This window comes from Rissa tridactyla, chromosome 3 (genome assembly GCF_028500815.1).
Source record: "Rissa tridactyla isolate bRisTri1 chromosome 3, bRisTri1.patW.cur.20221130, whole genome shotgun sequence".
NCBI classification, from domain to species: domain Eukaryota; kingdom Metazoa; phylum Chordata; class Aves; order Charadriiformes; family Laridae; genus Rissa; species Rissa tridactyla.
The window spans coordinates 92,864,527-92,889,002 of record NC_071468.1 but is presented as its reverse complement, the minus strand read 5'-3'; positions in this window follow the sequence as shown (position 1 = coordinate 92,889,002).

The window sequence follows — 24,476 nt, the reverse complement described above, 5'->3', positions numbered from 1 at the left end:
AAAATTGCAGCACTTTGCTCATCTCAGCTTTTCTGCTGTGCACAGATACACACCGAGTGTCGCAATGTAGGAGGGAATCTTTGAAACCACCTGCTAAGTGGCACAATGACCATTAAAGTAATGTGCAAAACCATAGATGTGGTTCTGTGCTTAGTAAAAATCCTTTTTTGGTAAAAGTTAGTAAGAGGCAAGAGCTCTAAAGAAGGATGGCATTCTCACTGTCCGCTGCAGTGTAACTCTAGTTGGCGGCAGGAAGAGAAAGCCTTCTCTGTCCTGCCTCCCATCAGCCTGCTGGTGAGATGTCCTCAACCTGTCTCAACTTGTTGTATGGCTGTGTTAAAGAGCAAGTTTGCATCTTCGTAAGTGTGAAAAAGGAAAGTACATTGACCTCTTAGGATAAGATTACTGTGTTTTATACCAAGACCGCTCAACTTTTGCTGGTGAGAGGGAGGGAGGGTGTCTGCCATTTTCGTATAACTGGGATACGATATTTGAAAGCACAGCAGGAATATACTCTCAGCCAGAGAGTAACTGTTGGTGGTGATGTCTGTGATGCGGAAAGGAAGAATGGGAGCACTGATACCTCCAGCCAATGCTTCCCTCAGCGCTGGCTGTGCTGCTGCAGGGCTGGGAGCTCCTCTGCAGAAGGCAGTCCTGGAAGAAAGAGAAGGTCCCACAGCCGGCTGGCCAGCAGCAACTGGGATGGGGTGTCTCAGGGAGAGGGAACCAGCGGGCTACGGACCAGGTCACCTGTTGCTGTGTGGAGCAAGAAAGGGAAAAGAGCAGAGGCAACAGTCTTTGCTAGTAGACTGGAATGGTAAAGGAGTCTGGGCATGGCTCAGCTCAGTGCCTGCAGTTCTGGAGATCCCTCTTCCAGTACCTGATGACTTCCAGAGAGCTCTGCATGTAGTTTTCCTGCAGCTTTTTGGGGCTAAGACTGGGCAAAATGTGTTCATAGTATGAATCTGTACCAGACTTCCATTTGAGTAGTCACTGAAGACTGAGATGTCACCTGGACAGGTAAGAAAGTTATCATAAGAAATGGAAATAAACATCAACATGTTATAAAAAATATTTTCCAAATTAGAAAAAAATAAGAGGAAATAATATCTTCTGAAAGGTAATTTACTGGGAGAAATGACAGGGGTTTTGGTGTCACAGAAGACCAAAATTCTTAGAGGACTTTTGAAGTGCCTAAAAAGTATTTATATGTGCTATAATAAACACATGTAAAGATTGTTCCAATAGATTCTTCATAATTTATGTAGAAGCCACAGATAAAGACTTTGGGAGGAAACTTGATGCCACCTTGCAAGATTATATATAAGTTTATACACAACTGTATGCAGCTCAAAAATGATTTTTTAAAAAGTATGCTAGATCTTTTGAGGAAAAAAATTATAACTAATCATTTCAAGTTTCTTTAACTGTCACAGTTACATCTAAAATACCAGATAAAAGTCCTTGTTTGGAGCAAGACCATCTTGTAAGATCATTGTGTAAGCAAGCTGTACAACAATAAATACAAGACAACAAACAAAATCCATTCAATTACATTCCATAACTGTGAGCAGAAATACAGTTGCTTATAGCTGCTTGAAGGAGTATACCTGTAATTCATTACTTACAGTCCAGCATGTTAATAAAGTTTGATTATAGACAATTAAAGCTGTCTGTTAGTAGTAACTAGTAGTGGATATTGATTTTTATTAAAGAAAAATCAAAATATTAAAGCACATTAACAAATCTGCTTTGCTTTCATTTACTTCTTTGATTTGCTTCCAGAATTAGAGTTTTTCCAAATGTATCTGGAGTTTTCTTACTTACTGGTAACTTGGTTCTCAATTTTAGCTATGCATAATGTAAATATTCACTTGGGTGTCCTTTGAAAAACAACACTAGAGTACCCATAAAAGCTAAAAACCATATCTTTATAATGTTCTTATAAATCAGGCAATTAAAGCTGGAAAAATAATTATCATTCTGAGTTTGATGTGTGCCCTTGAATTATTAAATACTGTGCCTTCAACTCTCTTTTATGTAGATGATGTGTTTTGCTGCTCACATCACAAACGTATAGCTAATTTGAAGACCGATCTTCCAAACTTGGTACTTGGGGAACTCCAAAATCTGTAAGTACTCTTTTTCTATTGCAACAGTTCCCTAGGAATATCTGCTAGTGAACATGCCACGTAGGGCCTGTGGTAATTGCTTCAAGTGGCCATGTGTTTATCTAATGCTGAGATGATGCCCTGTGGATCCATGGAGTTGTCTGTGCCTTATCTGAGAGGAGTTGAATGGGCCAGTTGAGAACTTATAGATGCTGCTGCCTTTTGAAAAACAGTATGGATCCATCCTCAGATTTAGAAAGAGAGGGGCTAGATGACCATGGTTAAAGGTCATTCTCTTCGGGGAGCTGGTTACAAGTGGAGCTTCTTGAGGTCTTCTTTGGAGGTTTTCATGACCTTAAGAGTCAAACCCCTAAGTAACCTCTCCTGAATTCAATACTGACCCTGGTTTGGACTCGATGACCTCCTGAGACCTTCTGAGTTATGCAGGAGAAGACATTCTGCTGTGGATCCTGAGAGGTTGTGACAGCTTAGTCTTTGGGAGACACAGCATGAAATATACACCCCTGTTTATACAGTTGTGCTGGCTAGATCAGGCTGGTCCTATCTTAGCATGGTGGCTTTTATGGGTCTCATTCTTGGATGCTTAAGTCATCTCTTTAACATAATGAACTGATATTATTTATGACAAAAACCTAATGAAAACAAGAACCATAAAATTTTCCTCTTGAGTAGAAGAACACGAGAATGGAGGGCTCATTAATGGAGTTTGTATCAACCCTGTGGCTAATCATTACTAGCATTTTTATGACTGCTTCATGGCAAGGATGATTTCACTGAAACTTCCTTCAGGTGAATCATTTAGATGAGGTGAGCCAACATTTGCCTTCCTTTTTTGTTCATAAATTTTATTGAATGGGTATTTTATCTGCCTTGTTTACCTCAAGATATGTATGTGGATGAACATTTGTCTTCCACAATTGTCTTGATATCTCACTACACTTACAGATTTTATCTTTCCAACAAGAGAGATGGGAACAGCCATCATACTAAAGAGGATGAACAGAAGAACAAGGATAGATTACATGGCCATAGTCTCATATGATGACCAAATAGGAAATGTTACCTTAATCTCTGCAAATCCATTCTGATAAAGCAGCTGACATAGTATAAGAGAGAACCAACTCATAATTCGTCTATCTAATATCCTGTTTCTGATGATGAGTCATGTCAGTTGCTTCAAAACAAAATATGGAAAATTCAAAATAGATTTACAGGTATGGAAGATTATACCAGAAAATTTTCACCCTAATCTCTAGTAGTTAGATTTGCTTAGCCTTCTAAAGTATTTTTTGGACATTAATAACTGTAGTAACTCTTAGTCTATTTAAGTATCTGCTCGCTGTTTCCTGTCTGAAAATAGGAATGTGAAATATTCATAAGCAAATCATGAAGCCAAATGGAAGACCTTGACTCCCCCGGTCTTACGGAAAATAACAGTGGTATTCCTTATAATTTACAGACATTTCCCAATACACAGTAATTTTAGGATGCCTTTGATACAACCCCATGCAATGTAAAGAAGTGCAGCTATTCACAACTTTACCTTTTTCAGTTTATGCATTTCTCTCCCATATAAAAAATCAGACTCAGGTGAGACCAGAGCACGTGTACATACATTTATACGTGCACATCCACACCTTTTCCTGAAGACTAAATTTGCTGATCTTCCCGTAGGAACCGAAAAACAGCTGCTAAATATTTTCTGCTCAATGAGAAATGAATGGTGGGTGTTTTAACCTTTGCTTTTTCAGCTATTAAGTGATGCTTATTCTGCATATTGTTAGAACATGAAATCGTGTTCTTCTGAGTGTTTTTTATATTGCTTTAATATCGATATAAGAAATACTATACCAATTAGTCACTACCCTCAAATTGCTCCCTTCATTGCATTGAGTTGTTGAGTCAAAGATTGAGACAGAACAATCTAACTGTAGGGGAAAGTATTAAAAAAAAAAAAAATCAAAGAGAGAGACTCCTAGGAAATTTGAGGTATTGATCAGACTTGAGAAACTTGCCTCAAAATACCTTGAGTCTAATGATTTTACCATTTGCATCTCCCTTTTCTAAGAAGATTGTGACATCTCCAGCTCCAGGCAACAGCTTCTGGGAAAGGTGAGACTGACACAATTACACTTGTGACTGTTAATTTCTGACCTCAAGTTACCGGCATACATCTGCACCGATAGACAGAGCCTGGCATGCATGATGCTTTATTTTGCTCCCCTAAGGGCTTACTGTTCTTCCGTCATAATGAGCAGTTCTGACAAGTGTGGACTGAGACAGCAGGTATCTCGCAAGTGGCACTGAACTGGAAACTCCCTGAGACAGAAGAACCAGAGTCAAAACTAGGCAAAATATGGCAGAATTTCACCTTTCCGGATCTGCACTACTGATGTCTTACCAGTGTGCACAAAACAGGGCAACAGCTCACAAAATGTTCTTGATGCAGACACATCTATGATATAAATAATAGCTTTTCTATTGTAAAATTAAAAAACAGCCTGCCAGCAGCAGGCGCAGCCTATGTGAGCCGCATGCCTCATTCTCCTGTCCTTTGCTCTGGGTCTCCTGAGCTGCACGGGAGTCTAGCAGCACTGACAATCCCGCACGTGGTCCTGTCTGATGGGAAATGGGGGCAGGCACAAGGCTCTGCACTCTGATCCCTGTCCTACTCTGCAGAAGGTCTGTATCCACTCCTGTCTTCTGAACAATACAGTTTCTTGTTTAAGAAAGGAGCCAAAGCCTGCCCCTCAGGGACCTTTGAATTCCTGAGAAGTCCTGATTATTTTGCTCTTTGCCAGAGGCTCAAAGAAACTAAAATGTCTTGCGAAGCTCTCTGTAGTGAGGGGAAGCAGCTAAACCTTCCAATTTATGACAGTGTATTGCACCAGCTCTGCCAGTTTGCTGTAGAAAAGGCAGACCTCTGTGTCAGGGGCTGAGCAGAATTCAGGTCAGTGAGGTCTGCCAAGTGGGGGATGCAGTTAGGAAGGTCTCTCATGAGCACCGACCTTATGAAAGGTTTTAATAGTGCTCACCTTCAAATGAAAAAGGAGTCTAATAGGGAAGCAAGACCAATAATGAGTCTCCTGACTAGGCAAAGCATCCTTCCCTGACAGGGAAGCGGCTAAGTGCGAAGGAAGGAGGCTAGAAAAAGGATTGTGATAAGGGTTTTGGGCAACTGAGACAGGAAACAATGAAATATGTTTAAAAAGAAGCAAAAGGAGGATTAGCATACTGTATACACCCCTAAACTAGGAAACATAGTGTATATAAGGCTGCTCAGGAAGGATTCAGAAGTGTCAGAAGTACTAAATCTTTAACAAAGGCCTGCTACCTTCCAACTCTCAGACTTCCTAAGTGTTAAATATGTGTTTCAAAAAATGAACCAAAATGGTCTTTAGGCAATTTAATTAAAATTTTCTGCTCTATTAAGTTGTTCCTCTTGATAGACCCTCTGTTCTTTGTTTCTGTTAAATTCACCTTTTCCTGGCTGTCCAGCAATTACAATCTTCTCTCCCAGTTTAATGACCTGTGATATCATATATAAATTAAGTTTTAAGTGGAATATGAATCTTTCTGTCAAAGAAAGTCCAGGTATGGATAATATATGTTCTTAAAAAGTAATTATTTTATACGTTCATGAGCTGAATAGTCTAGGAAAATGGGAACTGATGACTTTTTAAAAAAAAAAACCACAAGGTGAAGGTGAATACAATATCGCTTATAAAAAAGTGTTCTATTAAATTAATGTTTGAGACACTAGAAAGAAATTGAAGGCTCAATCCTTAAAGTCAATGCAATAATTCATAGCATATGATATGGCATTTTGCTGAACTGGGCTGCAAAGCTTAGCAGTCAGCACCTTGAAGTACTTGCCTAGGAAACGATGCAGTAGGCATCATTCAAAAAGTGAATTATTTTAGTTTCATTTTACTTTATGCAAAAAAGTTATATTTTGGAGGCCTATTAACTTTTGAGCAGATAGCTTGAATGTTTTTTTATCCTTTGTTTCAGCTCTTTATCTAAAATCAATTGTAAGAAGAGAAGCTGAAGGGAAAAGTGCCATTCTGAGCAGTTTCTCTGGAAATACTGTTGTCTACAGCACAGGACAGCGGTGGCAAAACATTTTAGTTCATGGACGAAGTGCATTTTTCCTGGGTAGTCTGGAAGATACACAGCAGGCAGTTCCCCTCTGCCTGATGACAGCAGGGGGGTGCCTCTGGTGCTGAGCAGCATCCTGAGGAGTTCTCCTGGCCTGGTCACAAATGCCCTGTACACCAATGCCTGTTGCTTCCTGGACTTAACATGCATATCCCAGAGACTCCCATCCACCTTCATTACTCCTTCAGGATTCATTCAGATAAGGGCATCAGACCCAACTGTCTCAGAGACATTGACTTTTTCCTTAGCTCACCTTTTGCAGTGGCTGGCTCAGGGTTTTTTACCAATGTTGGTAGAATTTCTTTCTGTCAAAGGTAAAATCAACGCTTCAAGCACCATCCTTTGTGAGCCATTCATGGTGTTCAGACCTGGCAAACTGCTTGGACCATCAAACATTTTGTGTCTGTCTCCAATTCCATTCCCCTGCCACTGATAAATACTGAAAGTTTTATTGTGGTTATTCCCCACCAAAGCAGTACATCCCTCCTGCCAACTTCATCTTCACAATGATTGAGTTCCCTGCCGTATACCTGAGGGATGAAAAAAATGCAGACATCTGGGGCAAGTCATAGAATCATAGAACGGTTTATGTTGGAAGGGACCTTAAAGATCATCTAGTTCCAACCCCCCTGCCATGGGCAGGGACACCTCCCACTAGACCAGGTTGCTCAAAGCCTCATCCAGCCTGGCCTTGAACACCTCCAGGGTTGGGGCATCCACAACTTCTCTGGGCAACATGTTCCAGTGCCTCACCACACTCACATTCTTCCTAATATCTAATTTAAATCTACCCTCTTTCAGTTAAAAACTGTTAGCCCTTATTTTATTATGCCACTAACTGATAAAGAGTCCCTCCCCATCTTTCCTGTAGGCCCCCTTTAGGTACTGGAAAGTTGCTGTAAGGTCTCCCCAGAGTCTTCTCTTCTCCAGGCTGAACAACCCAACTCTCTCAGGCTGTCTTCATAGGAGAGGTGATAGAGGCTGATAATCTTTGTGGGCCTCCTGTGGACTTCCTCCAACAGGTCCATGTCCTTTTTATGTTGGAGGCACCGGAGCTGGGTGCAGTACTCCAGGTGGGGTGTCATAAGAGTCGAGTAGAGGGGCAGAATCACCTCCCTTGACCTGCTGGCCACACTTCTATTGCATCCCAGGATGTGTTTGGCTTTCTGGGCTGCGAGCACCCATTGCCAAATCAAGTCCTTCTCCTCAGGGCTGCTCTCAAGCCATTCTCTGCCCAACCTGTATTTGTACTTGGGATTGCCGTGACCCAGGTGCAGAACCTTTCACTTGGCCTGGTTGAACTTCATGATGTTTGCATGGGCCCACCTCTCAAGCCTGTCCAGGTCCCTTTGGATGGCATCCCTTCCCTCCAGCACATCAACCACACCAAACGGCTTGGTGTCATTGCCAAACTTGCTGAGAGTGCATTCATTCCCACTCTCCATGTTGCTGACAAAGATTTTAAACAGCACTGCTCCCAATACCTACTCCTGAGGTATGCTACTTGTTACCGGTCTCCACTTGGACATCTAGCCGTTGACTGCAACTCTTTGAGTGGGATGACCCAGCCCATTCTTTATCCCCTGAGTGGTCCATCTGTCAAATCCATGTCTCTCTAATTTAGAGACAAGGATATCATGCAGGACAGTGTCAAATGCTTTCCCAAGTCCAGGTAGGTGATGTCAGTTACTTTTCCCTTATCCACCAATGTTGTAATCCTGTTGCTCAAGGCCACCCAATTTGTCAAGCACAATTTGCCCTTAGTAAAGCTATGTTGGCTCTCACTGATCACCTCCTTATTTTCAATGAGCCTTAGCAGACTTTCCAGGAGGTCTTGGTCCATGATCTTGCTGGGCAAAGAGGCGAGACTGACTGGCCTGTAGTTCCCCGGGTTTTCCTTTTTTTCCCTTTTTAAAAATGGGGGTTATGTTTCCTCTTTTTCCAGCCACTCTGCTGTTACTGCTGAGCTAGCATTGACCACGGAGATAACACTTTAAAGGTGAAATCCAAAGATCCTCTTGCAATCAAGACCATAATTTTTCTCTTTCCCTCAGTCTGTTTTCATCCAGTGATAAGTAAGTGAAACCTGCAAAATATGTCACCAAAACTTCAACCACTTCTGATGCTGATCAAGAAGAAATCTTTCTTTTGGCCTTAATTGATTTTAGATCAGGCCTTTAAAGCAAAGAAATGATTTGCTAACTTGAAGAATGTTCCAATTTCTTAGCATGATTGATTTTGGCAAGGCTCATGTAGAGCAGCCACTGTAATGATAAACTCTGTCAACTGTTATGGTGCTGTGAATCAAATGTTCTGCTGAGGAATTGAAGGTCTGCCCTTTCAAAAGGTTATCATCTTGCATAGTCCATAGTTTTTCTTCTTTTTCAGAAAATTACTTCACTTATATAACTGATATATTAAATGTATATGATACATTTAATATATGTGCTCTTAAAATGAGACATTTTCCACATTAATTAGCCTAAAGCAGAAATAAAATATTTTCGCCATTATAGCAGTTCCCCATTGTTAGCTGTATTTCAACATAACTCAAAGCTTGAACAGTGTTCAAAGGTATTTTTTTTTGGTGCTGAGCAAAAGTACAGCTATTTTAAAGAACCTCACGTAAAACACATAGCACTATTTCTCTGGCTCAGTGATTCAATTTTTACTGTGTTATATTTAGGTGAACAGTACATACACTCAAAACTTTTGGCAAGAAAAGAGCCAATGTATGTATGGGACACTGCAATATTTCACTGTATGGATGTTTTCTCTTACATTACAGCAATGATTTCAATTATTTTTCAAAATCATTGCTGTGTTTTATAAACACAAAAACGGAAGGGGTTATTGACACTCAAATTCAGTTCATTTATTGTTATTTTAAGTGGTTCTTTTAGGAATTGTCATATATAAGCACCAAAAAGACACAAATCAATATTAATTCCTCTGAAATGCTTTCATTTCTGAAATTAAATAATGCATGTCAACTCTCTTTTTGTCGTTCTTTTTCAGTTTTATGAAGAGCTAAGCTGCACTGCAAAGTTCCAGGTTTCTGTCTTTTAAAAATCCCCAGTAATAACAGCACATTTTAAAACAGATGAAATTTTAATGTAGATTTTTAAAATGTTAAAACTAGATATAAAATGCAAACCTTTTGCTTTTCCTTTGCTTTTGCTTTTTGCTTTCTATGGCACAGATACATGTACTGTGACAGTCATTCCAAAGTAGCATTTCTGGATAAATCAAAGCTACATAGCAGCAGAAGTTATATCTGTATTGGTGACTGGGATAAACTCCTTAGTTTACTCTCTATGAAATTCCGTAAGTGAAAAGATAGCCCTGTTAAAGTGCAGTAATCAGACATAGAAGCTGAGCGGGGTATCCACAAGGCTACCATACAGTTTGGAACATAGTCTTTGGCAGGTCTTAACTAATTTTCTAGTTGTTGCTCGAAGCACTCTTGTGGTCCATTGCAAAGTAACATATGGCTGAAATACTCACAAGGCAATTACAATGATTCAGGTTTTGGAAAACTAGGCTCAGTGGAGGTAGAATCAGATATTCAGCTATTATAAATCACTCTGACTGCCTTAATGTCAATATTGATTTATACTCTACAAGGGCCTGATAATCTCAGTTTGTAAGAAGAGAGTTCCCTAAAGATGTGATCCAAAGTCCAATGAAGTCATTGGGAGTTTTTCCATTAATTTCAGTGACTTTTAGATCAGTCTGCAAGTATTTAATGTTAATCTATTTTTAAAAATAAAATACAGGTAACCTTGGAAGCGAGTACAAACACACATATATTTAGAAAAAGACATATCCAAAACATTAAACTTCAAATAAGACTTCAAACGAGAAACAGATTCAGAATCTCTAACAACTTTAGGCATTGAATTCCACAGATTATCACCGCTCTTACAGACTGTGATTTGCTCTCCCACTATGCCTTTATTTAGTTTTTATCTCCACTATGAAGTGCTCGAGCAAACACATGCAACCAGTATAGCACAGCACAATTACAAAGGAGAGAGACGGGTTTATAGCAAAGATTGGAGTTGAACAATTAATGAGATAATTTTAACTGGTGTGTCCAACTGAATCTATTGTGATCTACCCCATTTCCATTTTTTTCGTCAGCGTTTTATGGCTGACCATTGGATGCCCGAAGTGACGTGTTTCAAAAGAATATGGGTATTTATGAACTGTTTGATTAACTTCATATACAGTTGTATGCATTAGTGTCTACATAACAGGGTAAAAGGGACGAATGCGTATTGGAGGACATAAGAGACAGGCTATCCATTTTAGCAAAAGTACTGTTACCTTGTGCCGGAACAGTCTGCTTGTGAAACTATAGCTTAAAATAAAACATAGATCGTCCCCCATACTTGGCACTAGTGAGGCCCCACATTGAGTACTGTGTTCAGTTTTGGGCCCCTCACTACAGGAAAGACACTGAGATTCTGGAGCGTGTCCAGAGAAGGGCAAGGAAGCTGGTGAGGGGTCTGGAGAACAAGTCTTATGAGGAGCAGCTGAGGGAGCTGGGGTTGTTCAGTCTGGAGAAAAGGAGGCTGAGGGGAGACCTTATCGTGCTGTACAACTACCTGGAAGGAGGTTGTAAACAGGTGGGGAGTCAGTCTCTTCTCCCAAAGTAACAGGCGATAGGACAAGAGGAAATGGCCTCAAATTGCACCAGGGGAGGTTTAGATTGGATATTAGGAAAAATCTCTTCACCAAAAGGGTTATCAAACATTGGAACAGGCTGCCCAGGGAAGTGGAGTTGCCGTCCCTGGAGGTGTTGAAAAGACGGGTAGACATGGTGCTTAGTGACACAATTTAGTGATGGTTTTTGTCACTGCTAGGCTGATGATTGGACTTGATGATCTGAAAGGTCTCTTCCAATCTAGACAATTCTATGATTCTATGATTCTTTAGATATAGACACTGACTTCATGAATAAAAATCCAGGTCATTAGGTTTTTGAGCATGTAGCCCTGATAAACACATGAACACTGTCGTCATTAGGTTTCAGACATCTACTTCTGCCATTTTTAGGGCCTTTAAATTCTCCCTCTTTTTCCTCTCATGAGAGTTATTTACAGTAACTTGTCTAAGAACTCAAACTGTCTTGGCTATTAGTGAAAAATAACTCTTTGTATTTGTAATAAAAATGATCTTATGACCATTTTGAAAATATATTTTTATTAATATTGCAGAACTTTTATAAAGACTGTACAAATTTATTAAAATCTTGTCCCAGACACGGACATTTTATGGGCAGGAAAAAGTGACTCCTTCTATTTATGAAAAATAGAATCACAACACAGGAAAAAGCATTATTCTACTCACACAGCCTATCACATATGACAAGCGGTACTGCTGGTATCCAGTTTATAAAGTCATAAAAATTATGACTTCATTATAAAAAATAGTTAATTGAAAATGCTTTAAAAAGTTCTCTAGTCTTTGTGCACCATAGGAGGAGAATGACTGTGTGTAAAACTATTATAATAAATTATTTAAGGAAAAAAAATGGGACCTGGGTTTTAAAGAGACACTCTGGTTTTGAATTACTAGAGATTCTGGGCCAATTTCAGACATCATGAAAGAAAATTCAACTTTGTTGAGGTTAGTGATTGTAAAAGAGGGAGGAACAGTTCATCCTTACCTCACGTTATTATTTCTACTATCACTAAATAATGTCTTCTGGTTTAGAGAAAAAGCAATATATTGTGGGGGTTTTATTTGATTAATTTACACTTTTAATTATTTCAAGCTGCTATTATTTTGAAGCAAAGATCTACAGAGTTTGCATAGGAAAATGAACTAGTATAAGCTTCTATAAAAATACTCTTTCTGTACTGAGTAATGTGTTCAGCCACTGAAGTCAATATGGTCTTTTGGCAACAACTACTTGTTGTTCTCTAAACAAATTCACATTTTCAGAGGACCTTTACCCTCTTGCTGGAGAGCAGTACTGCTGCTGGAACTTTCCCTCTTTTACATTCTTGTTGGCGATATTCAGCCGAGGGGTTGTGCTGCTGACTCAGAAAATGATGTGGGAAGCAACTCCTGAGATAGGGCACATGGCAAATGGTGGGAGAAGACATTACGGACGCTGTTGTGGCAGGCCAGAGTAGTCTGTCACTTCCCTGAAGGTACTGCTAGCTCTTCTCTTTCCATTGGTGTCTTGAAGGTTGCTCATTAGCTTTTTTCCTACTATTTCACATGCTATGCCTTGGATTTCCCTTTTCACCCCCAACCCCCATCTCTCTTTTACTGAAAACACAAAAAGTTGCCACCCCAGAAAACTTACTGAGATGTGGATTTGAAATACAGCATGTTCCACATGAAACTTCCCCTGGACATCTCTGGCTTTGGAAGAGGTTCTAGACACAATCAGAAAAACTAGTCTTATAACCTTTGGGCCTTTCTGCCGTAACATGAAAATATGCCTTTTTCTTTTTCTTGAGCTCCCACGTCTATGGTCTCTGATGATGAACCCTTCTGTCATTAACTTAAATGGAAGAATTCCATAAAATTCAGGTGTGGCAATTAACTAGTGCTTTGCAGTGTTTAATTGACGTACATCTCTGCATTTATTCTGAGGAAGTAGGTGGAATGGTACCAAGCAGCCATGGACCTTTGCTGTCCTGTTTGGAAAATTAAAATCATCATCTCAGCTGTAATTTTGTTATGCTGTTTTTGCCAGGTTCCAGATGGCTCTGAGTTGTTGGTAAAATTATATATAGTTTTAGACAAAATAAGCTATATTCCCAATTGGCTTCTGCTATCGAGCTGTTTTCCTTGATTTAGTACTCAACAGTGTCATAATGAATTGCTGAAACAAAGTTAATTTTTTTCTTTCTTCTTTACCAACATACAAGTGGCATTGATTTCAGCTGTTAACAACCCTTTTGATATGGTTCTTACTGTATACCAAAGGCACTGTCACAAAAATATGACTTGAGGTCATGTTTAAATAGAATACTCACCACAGAAAAGTCTGTTGGGATCAAGTGAACACATCAATTATATTATTAGGGAAACATATTCTGCAATATTTTTTGACTTGAAGTTATTGAATATGTTTTCAAAAGTTGCAGCGCTCTATAAAAAGAAAATCTGTGTATGGAAGTTTTGGTCTTAAAAACATTCTTCCAAAAGTTGTAAAAATGAAGCTGAATTAGAAATAAATTATTCAAACCTATCTGGGGGCCCGAGTTATACTGCCTGTTTCTTGGCATTAAGTGTCTATTCTTGCTAGAGTGTGTCATAGTTTCTGTTAGAAAGTGTAAAAAACCTGACCAGATGATGTCAGCACAGACAAGGTGGCTCCTGGCAGCAGATATTAAATAATGGCTGGGCTTTAATGCTGCGAAATGCATTTGGCTAGCTCGCGGCAGGCTCTACTGTGTGACCTCTCCTTCTAGGTGCATTTGCCCCAGCCAGCAGAGTCCCTGGCACAGGGACGCGAGCACGAGCTTGGAAACATGTACTTATTTCAGGCAGAGGCATCTCCTCACCCACTGCTGGCTCCTCTTCACTCTCTTCTGGCAGGAAACACCCCCCTGAAGATTGCTTCCTGAATTGGTGAATGTTTTCCTCTGGAAGGAGCAAAACATATTAAAATGGGGGTTCCCAAAGTTTTCTTTCTGGAGGGCTATGTGGTAGCTGGAAAGACCATAATAAAAGCCAACTACTCTCCAACACCTAAAGGCTTCCCCATCCCCTCTCTCTTCTGCTCCAGACCCCATGGGGCTGTATATGAAACCAGATGCCTGGTCCTTTTGTTCTCCCAGCTGCTGTGACTATGCTGAACTATTGCCCGGTACTAGCAATGCCCATGGAGGAGACCTTGCTGAAGCTTCTTTGGGTTAATGTAAAGACGTAAATTGAGTTGGGGCCTGGAGCACACAGTGAAGTCAGGACTCAGGACTTGCGGATGCTTCTCATCAGGTCCCATGGACTTGTGCATCTTCAGGTTCCTTAGATGGTCTCTAACCTGGTCTTCTCCTATATGGGAGGTTTTTATTTTCCCAGTCCCTGCATTTGCCTTCTGCAACTTGGGCAGTGGTTAGAGCTCTTGCTGGTGAAGACTGAGGCAAAATAATCATTGAGTACCTTAGCTTTCTCCATGTCCCAGGTAATCAGGTTGCCCGTTTCCTTCTGGAGAGGGCTCACATTTTTCCTAGTCTTCCTTTCATCACTGAAGTACCTGTAGAAGCTTTTCTTGTTGCCCTTGACGCCCCTGGCCAGATTTAACTCTATCTGGACTTCAGCTTTCCTAACCTGATCCCTGACAACTCAAACAATTTCTCTGTAGTCCTCCCAGGCTACCTGTCCTTGCTTCCACTGTCTGTAAGCTTCCTTTTTGTATTTCATAGAATCATAGAACCATAGAATTGCTGAGGTTGGAAGGGACCTTTAAGATCATCAAGTCCAACCATTAACCTACCCTGACAAAAGCCACTTCTAAACCATGTCCCTAAGTACCACATCTACCCTTTTTTTAAACACCTCCAGGGATGGTGAATCCACCACCTCCCTGGGCAGCCTATTCCAATGTTTAATAACCCTTTCAGTGAAAAAATGTTTCCTAACATCCAATCTAAACCTCCCCTGACATAACTTGAACCCGTTTCCTCTCGTCCTATCACTTGTCACCAGGGAGAAGAGGTCAGCCCCCATCTCTCTACAACCTCCTTTCAGGTAGTTGTAGAGGGTGATAAGGTCTCCCCTCAGCCTCCTCTTCTCCAGGCTAAACAACCCCAGCTCCCTCAGTTGTTCCTCATAAGGTTTGTCCTCCAGACCCCTCACCAGCTTTGTAGCCCTTCTCTGGACACGTTCCAACACCTCATTGTCCTTCTTGTAGTGAGGGGCCCAAAACTGAACGCAGTACTCCAGGTGGGGCCTCACCAGTGCCGAGTACAGGGGGATGATCACTTCCCTAGTCCTGCTGGCCACACTATTCCTGATACAGGCTAGGATGCTGTTGGCCTTCTTGGCCACCTGGGCACACTGCTGGCTCATATTCAGCCAGCTGTCAACCAACACCCCCAGGTCCTTTTCTGCCAGGCAGCTTTCGAGCCTCTCTGCCCCAATCCTGTAGTGCTGCATGGGGTTGTTGTGACCCAAGTGCAAATTTGAGTTTGTCCAGGAGCTCCTTGTTCATCCATGCAGGCCTCCTGGCCTCATTTGTTGGGATACATCATTCCTGAACTTGGAAGAGGTGATCCTTGAATATTAACCAGCTTCTTTGGGCCCCTCTTCCCTCCAGAGCTTTATCCCATGGTACTCTACCAAGCAGATCCCTGGAGAAGCCAAAGTCTATACTCTTTAAGTCTAGGGTAGTGAGCTTGCTGTGCACCCTCCTTGCTGCCTTAAGGATCTTGAACTCCACCATTTCACGGTCACTGTAGCCAAGGCTGCCCTTGAGTGTGACGTTCCCTACCAGCCCCTTCTTGTTGGTGAGAACAAGGTCCAACATGGCACCTCTCCTCGTTGGCTCCTCTATCACTTGGAGAAGGAAGTTATCATCAACATATTCCAGGAACAACCTGGATTGCTTATGTCCCTTCAACAAATATCAGGGTCGTTGAAGTCACCCATGAGGACCAGGGCTTGTGAACATGAGGCTGCTCCTATCTGTCTATAGAGGGCCTCATCTGCTTAGTCTTCCTGGTCAGGTGGCCTGTAGCAGATCCCCACTGTGATGTCACCTGTCCCTGTGCTCCCTTTAATTCTGACCCATTCCTCATTCACCCCCAGGTGGAGCTCCATGCACTCCAGCTGGTCATTGACATAGAGGGCAACATCCCCTCCTCATTTCCCCTGCCTGTCCTTCCTAAAGAACCTGTATCCTTCCATTCCAACACTCCAGTCATAGGACCCACCCCGCCACATCTCTGTGATGCCAATAAGATCATAGCCCTGCAGGCGTGCGCATGTCTCTAACTCTTCCTGTTCCCCAAGCTACATGTGTTTGCATACAGGCATTTAATTTGAGCCCCCAATGAAGCTGAATTACTAGCTGTAGTGGCTGGAATTCCTTTGTGCTGCACTCCAGGTGCTCTCCTGCTAACCTGTGATTCCTCTCCAGGTTCTGGGCATCTATTGCTGGTGCTGGCATCAAACTGGTAGGAGTGGGATGGATTGAGGTTCCTCTCCCCCATCCACTTTAGTTTAAAGCCCTCTTCAAGATCTTGGTAAGCCTATGACCGAAGATGCTCTTCCTCTTCTCTGACAGATGGACTCCACCAGCCCCCAGAAGACCAGGTTTCTCAAAGCAATTCCCATGGTCTAAGTAGCCAAACCCATGGCTGTGGCATCAGTCCTGTAACCATTTGTTGACTTGAAAAATTCGACTTGCCCTTTCAAACCCCTTTTCTTTGACCAGGAGGATTGATGAAAAAACTACCTGCACTCCTGAGTCCCTTACTGCTGCTCCCAGGGCTCTGTGATCCTTCTTGATACTCCTCAGACGGCTACAGGAGATACAGCAGTAGATAACAGTCAGTCTCTCAAATTACTCAAAACCAATGTATTTCGTATGTAAGAAAAGGAACTGGTTAAAAGATTTTCTTTTCCCTGCCCTTGTCGGGTACCATGCAGTGCACCTGATAGCCTGTGTATGGTTCTGAAGAGCTCCTGTTTGCACTGGTGGTGTTATCTGACTACCCTGCAACACCAGTCTCTCCCTCAGACCAAACTGGATGCATTACAGAGGTGGGTGAAGGAATCCTTGTGACACGGGAAATGGGTTTTACCTTTTCCTCTTAAATGAATTTTTATTGCAGAAGGCTACAACTCCAAATGAGCTCAGAGGCTGCTAATGACTTCTACTTCCTAACACTCATCCAAACACCTCCTGCTGCCCTTCCAGCTTCGTTCATTTACTCCAATGCCTTCTCTCTCCCCTTTCTCTGGTTAGCTCTGGCTGTGAGTCACTATGCGATGTGCTGCCCAAGAGGAATAAGAGGGGAGAAGAAGCAGAGGGAAGTGGCCAACCAGGAGATATGAGTCCTCTGGCAGGGCCAGTATGTGGCAGAACTTTCTTGTAGGCCAGCCAGCAGTTGGAAGACATAAATAGTCTGACTGGCACCAGCTGGGAAGTGCATAGTTAAAAGCCACACATTGCCTCATCCCTGGTGGGCAGCAGATACTGCCTTGTGGGCCAGACCGGCCCTGCAAGCTGGCTTCAGTGCAGGCCTGCCTTACAACCTAAGATGGAGAATACAATTTTCCTTCTAGAATGATGAAAAAATTGCCCTTAATTTACTGAGCTATTTTGGAATATGAGATGCAATTGCTGAGTTAGTTACTTGGATGGGTATTGCTCCCTTATTTGAATTTTCCAGAGAATGATGTGCATGGCATCAGCATGGCATGCCCTTCTGGTCCCCCCGTCTCCTCACCTCGTTCACCTCCATGGTGCTTTTTAGACATGTATGATTTGCTATTCCTGCTACCTGGCTTGCAATAACAGCCTCTGCCCCATGGGCTTCATGCTCCACCACAATGATCTTACTTAAACTGGGGGCTGCCTTCTAGAAAAGTGTAGCATTTTCCAATTAAAACACATATGTTTTCTTCCTGTATAAAGAATGCCTTTATACTTCGTCAGAAGATCAGTTCCAAATAACACTCCTATGCCACTGCCCCACTCTTCCCAGCTCCCTTCCTTATTTAACAATAGTTAGCCATTTTCCATTAATATTCTTCAGTGACGTTGGCAGGGCACAATTTTCCACAGCCCCCTTCCAGAAGGGAGGACTTTTTCCAGCTGTTCAGGTAACATGAAAATTTGTTCTTAAAAACTAACCCAGATCTCATGCTACAGCCCTCATTCTTAAGTGACAGACAGGTACTGTTTAATAGAAGAAGCGTGTTCAAGGACACCGGTGACTCAGAATTTGCTGGTAGGTGGTTTATGGCCCTATTCCCGCACTGGTCCCCCAACAAGTAGTGGGGAATCCCATTTAAAATGTCCAATCCTTCTTTTTTTACATACAAAATAAGAACCTCTGCATTATGTACAAGCAAAATTCTGGTTCTTTCATCTTTATTTCCATTGGCTTGCACAGGTTAGTACTTTGTCTTGCTAGTTCCCTTATGATCATAAGCAATGCTCTCTGTGATCCAACTTGTGTTGGGATCCCGTTCACTTTTCTAGCCTGCAGATCAGTGCACCTTTGCTGTCTCGTCTGATTGCTTTGCTGAATGTTAGAGGTTATGATTCACTATTGTATTCCAGTCACTCTTTGACCTGCATTAGCAATGAGGTAGTTTTGTTCTAGGTTAGCCTGTACTGTCACGTCCTACACTCTCAGATTTTTTTTTTGTGGCTGGATGCCTGAGATGATTTTCTAAATCTCTGCAAGCTTTTCCAGCTTCTCATTTCTATACAGGTATTTTGGTACTTGAAAAAAACGAAGAGGGAAATTCTAGTGTTTCTCTAATCCCCAATTCTCTGTCTAGTAGGAAGCACTTAATGATTGCTCTTCCTATGTTTACTTCCTAATTTGAGCATTTTCCCTGAATATTCTGATCAAGAGAAGGGAAAGAAACGCCTCCTGGCCTTTTGGGACTACATATGGACGTTTTGCACACATAGAACGAGGAAGCACAGCCATTACGCTACAGGATTTAAGACACACCAAAATCATTATTTTGGTAGAATAGGGGAGGAAGAGTTAGAGGAATCAGCCTTCAACTACTCCACGAGTGTCGATCTCAGAGTACAAAAAGAACTTCATGAATTGCTTGGGGAGTTGATAAAATAATAGTAATGGATGTATTTGGACAGAAAGACAGTTGTTAACACACTCCTGTTTTCTGGCAACAGGAGTATGGGGGATGGAGTCAACGTCATTTCACTCTATCTGTGTTCAGGAATAAAACACAAAAGAATCTGATTTTTTTATTGTTAAGCTGGCAGTACACAGACTTAGTTTCTGAGTTCTGGAAAGCCAGACATTCTTCTTAACTGAAGAATATTAAAGCAAGACAGCTTGAACTCTGCTTTATGCCCAGGAGTGTAAATCTGGAATAAGTTCACTGGTTTTGATGAGGATACTTTGGATTTACACCAGTGACTGAGAATAGAACTTGGCTCTGTATCTTGTCCTTCTGGTGGTAGTGAAAAATACAATCCTGATAGAAGTGCAAGTGATCACAGGAGTATTCTCGTACTAGTCCTACGCTTCACTTTTAGATGCAGCCTTTAAGACTGTGGAACAACATCCAGCTTACACAAGAGTACCTTTGAGCAACCTAGTAAAGATCTATAAGAGGGGTAGCAATCTAATGCTCGCACTGCTCATATAGCTTTCCTGTATGGGCCTCTCTTGCCTCATGAGAGGAGATTCAGAAAATATTATCGTGTTTTAATTTTTTATTTGTTGAAGTTTGTGGCTACAACACACAAAAATAGTTTATGCAATAGTTGTTCAGAAAAAAGGCTACGTGGATTTGGAGGAACCAAAGAAGCCCAAATATTTTTAGTTGTAATGCCTTTACAGAAATGTCGGCTATGGAATAAATCATTACAGACACAGGCATTATCAGCTTTTGAACTGCAGCATTATACTTTCTAGCCCAAACTTGTTTTGTTGCAAGTAACTGGTTTGCAGGTGAAAATGCTACAAACACAGTAAAGCTGTATAAGCCTAACGTGCCATTTTGACAAGATCTTCTCTTTTCTTGGGGAAAGACAAGTCTTACAGTCATAAAGCTAGAACCAGTTCTACCCTTCAAAGGTTAATTATTTTTTTCTTTCAGATAATATGCCGTATCCTGCTATGACTTTCCAGTTGTTTACATGCTATAGTGCAAAAGACTTCCTGAGCCACCCTTCTTGGCATGATAAATCCAGAGATATAGTGCTTTAAAATGATACACAGATGGGAAAGTTTTTAACAGGCATCAAAGCCATTAGATTTGTATTGCTTTTCCTATTGTTTGGTAATCACTGAGAGGGAGTGGATCCCTCTGTGACCTGGCTAATTGAAATGAAAGTCACAGGGTATTAAAAACAAATGGGAAGATGGAAAAGAAAGTTGCAGTAGGATTTTCAAAGGAGTTTTCAATCTCATGGACATTCATTGTCACTTGAGTGCCCAGTTGCCTCAGGCTGCGTTGGAACTTCTGTTATGAGAGCTGGAAAAAACAAAACCCCAGCTAACCCATACCTCTAAACTTAAAAAAAAAAAAAAAAAAAAAAAAAGAAGGAAAAAAAAGAAGCTACAGTCACTGACTAAATAGAGCATGATTTGGGTCCATGCTGTGCTTCTGCCACTGGCTTTAATTGGGCAAGCATGTTCATGTGCTTTGATTTTTCCTAGAGACAGAAAAGAATCAATAGAAGTGTCATCAAGCAGCATATTGGTCTTTATTCATTTTGATTATCCCTATCCTTCACTAGAAACTGCTGCCAGTGTACTTAAAATGTAATGTCTTAATCACACAATCCCTTAAACACAATGAGGTGATGCTCTTTAAAGTTTGAAGGGATGATATGAGAAAACCCAAACACTTTTGGTGCTGAACATTCATGAGACACAGTGTCTCTGGCTTCTCTCCCATTTCTGAATACTTAATGGTTGAAAGCAAGTGATGTTCCAGTCCAGTAAAGCACTTACTGTTTGCATAATAGTTGAGGGACATGAATGGTTTTATGAAATCAATTAAACCATTTATGAAGTTAAAATAACTAGATAATGCTTTCAGATAAGTTAAAATAATCAGATAATGCTTTCAGATACATTCTAACCTAGTTTACTCTGAGCCAACAAATAGATCTTCAACATTTTTATTGCTTGGTTACTTCTTTCAGCCTTCATTTTCCATTATTCTCTCAATGCATGAGAAATTGTGATAAACCAATAGACTGACTTCCCGCGCGTGGGCTTCTTTTGAGGCAGAGAACCATGTCTCGAAGTTGTAAAAGAAGTGCCTAAGCACATCTCATTGGGCATAATGAACAGGGCTTTTATTGATGTCTTTAGAGATATATTTAGTGATGGCTACTTTCTAATGAAGAGTACGTTCAGCCACACAGATGGCACATCTGTTTTATATGACTTTTCTTGAGTGTTATTTACATGAAAGTCCATTACTATTCTGGATTCTGTTTATATTTGTTGTGACTTTCCCACGTGGGTTGTTGGACATACTTAATGACTACAGAATCACCAGCTCTGCACAGTTACAGGAAAATACATACAGTTTCCTGGGTGATCAAAGTGTGGAATGGGTGAAACCATAAACACAAATGAGTTCAACATGTCTGTCTGATTTTTTTTGTCTTTCACAGAGTATAGCTGCATATTATCCAGACGTTACTGTTTTATTTTTATGTTCTCAATGTTTTTTGGGACATTAAGAATTTTTACCAGTGGTCATTATATTCTGCTAGTGGTAAGGCAGAAATATTGCTATGGGTTGACAAAGCTTTTATTAATCTTTCTTGGTCCTTCTGTAATAATGACACAAGACTGAAAGCTTTTATCACTGCTAAGCTGATTGACAACTGTATGGCTGTGTGCTAAGAAATCTGAGATATTCCAGTGGTGAGGGAGTCTTAGGTCTACAAGGGAAAACAGCAATTCCCTTTTTCTCCATAATCTTCAAACTCAAATATCATTCTATGGGCTTAGACTGTAGCTCAGGTAATTCTACTGTTTTCTTGCTTATTGGATAATATGTGTTTAGTCAAAGTTTTTTCTATCAGTATGGATATTAAAGACTGCATGGGGTAACAGTTGGTGGGCCAATTAGTAGTGCTGCTTGCAGTGCAAGTTGCAGTACACCTATATTCAGTAATTATATTCTTTTCATTTTAAAAGATTTGTAACAGTCTTAGTACAAAGCATTTTGGAAATTCAGTAATGAAACAACGGTATACTTAATTTATTTTACTGTTGATTTCTCAAGGTTTTTCATGGTCTAGAGAGACAGGCAAAACCCCTGAATCTACAGGATTATATAATGGTCAGGCAATTAATAAACTTTAAAGTATAGATCTATTGCTACAGAAAAAGTTATGTCACTCCTGAGTTGGTACAGTATTTATGGCATCTCAACCACTGACACAGCAGGAGTGCTCATAATATCTCATTGCTGAAAAACATTCTTAATTTGAAAGTCCAAATTTGTTATCTTTTCACACTGCGCAGATGACATCAGTCAGGGCGTTGAAATCCATGGTTTGACATGCGATGCTTTGGATGTCCTGGGAGCATGGAAAAAGCTGTGTGATTGAATCTTTGTCCTCTTTCAAATAAGTCTTTCAGGCAGAGTTCTGGCATTACATCAGCAAAGCCTCGGCTGACAGTCATGACCAAGCTGGTAGGAGGCTTTTCTTCTTTCTTTCTTTTTCTCTTCTTTACTGGTCCATGCGTATTCATTCTTTTTGTCTGTCTCCTAAACAATCAAGATAAAACAAAGAAAAGAAACAAATCTTATGACACATGTAACTAAGAAGGCTGGTTGGTCTTTTAACCTCATTATTTGTATTTTTACTTGGTAAATCCTTCACAGCAGGAGCTATCTCCTTCCCAAGTTTGTACAAGATGCAACTCTGGAGGGGGCCTTTGGGAGTGACTGCCATCGATCCTAAAATAACAAGTGCTGAGTTTGATCCAGAATGGTGTGTTTGCAGAGCATATGCGCTGCATATTCTAGGTTTCCAAACTTACTGCAGTTAACAGAGTCAAAGGGAAAATGTTTCCACCTCTTCCTTATATGACTGAACAAACATTTCCAAATGGCTTTCATTAGAACTAGTAGGCAAATTTCACAGCTTTCAAGATATGACACAACAAAACTGAACTATGCTACAGCTTCAAATCTCCAGCTGCATTTCCATGTAGATCTGGACAGTCCCCGATCGCTTGATGGTCTGAACTGGTTTCTGACATGTGACTTATTCCTGAAGATGTACATAGGGTAGATCGATATAGAAATACCATAACAAATTTTGTATTTTAAATTGAATATACCAATAGAAGTTATTATATAACATAGACCAATAGCCCTTGCATAACTTATATTAATTTTCCGAATCTTTTATGCAACTTGCATTTCTTCTAGTAATTCTTCCCTTTCAAGCTTTCTGAATACCTCATTGATTTTGCCACTATTGTACCCACTTGGAACAAGTCATCTCACTTTCAACGATGACTAGTAAGCAAGGCTACCCAATGTGTCACCCAGGATTTACCACAGCAAATGATGTGGTGGTGTGAGCTGCAGCCCCTTCCCTGCCAGGGAGCAGACAAAGTCTCTACCACAACTTGCTGCGAGCCTCAGGGTGGCTTGCAAGGGTTTCTACACTGGACAGCCTCTTACAGGGACGTGAGACCTGCTGCCGAATGTCAAAGGTGAGTGTTCACAACTCAGTTGCTGCCCTTGGTGCAGCATGGGACCTTCTAGTCTGTGTTCTCCAGCTCTGCCGCCTGCCATGCCTGGTTTTTCCAGCTTGATCTCTTGCCTGTTGTCGTGCTCCCGGTTTCAGTTGTCATTCTGTTGATTTGGCTGCAATTCAGCAGGGTTTATGACTGTCTTATACGAGCCCTGAGAGACAGCTTTGTTGGTGTGAATAATTCTCTCTCTAAGTCCCCTAATTACTGCTAATATTTGTTTTGTTTTCATAACAGCTCCAAGACAGATTTTCCATGAGGAGGTTACTAATAATGCTCCATACCCTGAGGAGTTCATGTGCGTGCTCTCCTGCTGCGTCAACTTTTTACTCATTCTTGGTAAACAGATCTTGTCTGGGACAAGTGTGGCCCGAAAGATGACATGTGGTGCACTGATGCTCAGCTGGGTTTTAGGAAAATGCATGACCAGTTGAAGTCAGTCCCATATCTGAGACTGCCGGTGGTATCAGATTCCCCTCACACGCTGTCTCCTCTGCGTGAGCAGCCAAGGCCAAGCTGTTTTAAGGCACAGGCCAGATTACGGCAGTGCCGTTTAATTTCCTATCCAGCATTTAGCTCCCCACATTTTCCTTGTGGATTGCTCCAAACTGCCAGTCCGACCACGTGATCCGATGTGCAGCCAGCTGGCTGAAGTACAGTCAGAGCCTGGTCAATATTTGGAAAGAAGTACACACGTTGCCTGATTTCAGCTGAAATAATGGAATATCCATAAATACAACACAACTTTTGA